The sequence below is a fragment of the Vombatus ursinus genome, unplaced genomic scaffold (genome assembly GCF_900497805.2).
Source record: "Vombatus ursinus unplaced genomic scaffold, bare-nosed wombat genome assembly UNPS02014816.1, whole genome shotgun sequence".
Lineage (NCBI taxonomy): Eukaryota > Metazoa > Chordata > Mammalia > Diprotodontia > Vombatidae > Vombatus > Vombatus ursinus.
In genome coordinates, this window is record NW_020954594.1 from 13,811,582 (window position 1) to 13,812,646 (window position 1,065).

At 47.8% G+C, this 1,065-nt stretch overlaps 1 protein-coding gene across 4 annotated transcripts in view; it reads left to right on the forward strand.

The window, feature by feature from the left end:
- The window catches only part of ZEB2 (zinc finger E-box binding homeobox 2), a 141,462-nt gene that overhangs the window by 3,476 nt on the left and 136,921 nt on the right, over nucleotides 1-1,065 (forward strand). The gene's annotated exons all lie outside the window — the stretch shown is intronic.

A 1,065-nucleotide genomic window follows, 5' to 3' on the forward strand; every position in this document is an offset into this window, starting at 1 on the left:
CTCTCTCTCTCTCTCTCTCTCTCTCTCCCCCTCTCTCTCCCCCCCTCCCCCAACTAACGGTCCTGGGTTTCTTTTGCCTGTGTCCCTCTTCAGAGCTCTGCCCAGGACCCTGCTAACTCTCTATCACCGTGTGTGTGTGTGAGTGTGTGTGTGTGTGTGTGTGTGTACACGTATCTCTCCTTTTTTAATGTGATTGCTTTCTACAACGGCAGGATATGTAAGACTCTTAGGGACCAAAGGCACTTTCCGGTCAGTTTTCATGTCAAGATCACCCTAGTTCTAACGCCGTATGGTAGGGAAAGAGATACGGAGAGTACTGGAGAGAAGGGAATAAAAACACGCCAGTGGTTGGAGGGGGAGGAGAGAAAATAAGTGGAGGGATAGTGTGGATGAGAAAGAGGGGGGGGGAAGAGAGGAGATAATAGAAGGAAGAAAAAAAAGGAAGGAAGGGAAAAGGGGTGGCATTTGAATAGGTCCATTTTTTTAAGGACTGGGCATTGCCCGAAACAAAATCGTGGGAATAAAAGAAAAAGTGATTGGCGTTAGGGGGTGAGGGGGATTGGGGGAGGGGAGACGCGTGAGAAAGGAGTGAGAGAATGACAGGAGGATAGTGGAGAATACTTACTTTTTTAAAAAATATGAAATGAAACTTCTCCAGTGTAATCATAATAATACTGATAAAACAATTTGTCTAGTCGCCCATGATTGCCCTCTCCCCTGGTCTCTGCAGTCTACAGAGAGGCTGAACTCAATGGGACGTGGTGTTCTGGACTGAGCTCACAATTTGGCTGCTTCTCCTCTGGTGTGGGGTTCTGTCCCTCCCTAGTTTCTCTACTGCTTCCGTAGTCGAAAGCCCCCCCCAACCCACCCCCTCTCAGAGCCCTGAATGGACTTCCCGGCCCCACTTTCAGCAACTTTCCTCTAGAGATCTGGAGAAATGAAGACAATTGTATGAACCTCAATCCCTTTCCTTAAAGCTGAGCTACAGAATTTAAGTAGAGACAGGGGTGTGGGATGTGGGGTGTGGAGGGAGAATAACACAAAGAGAAGAGAATTTTTGATTGG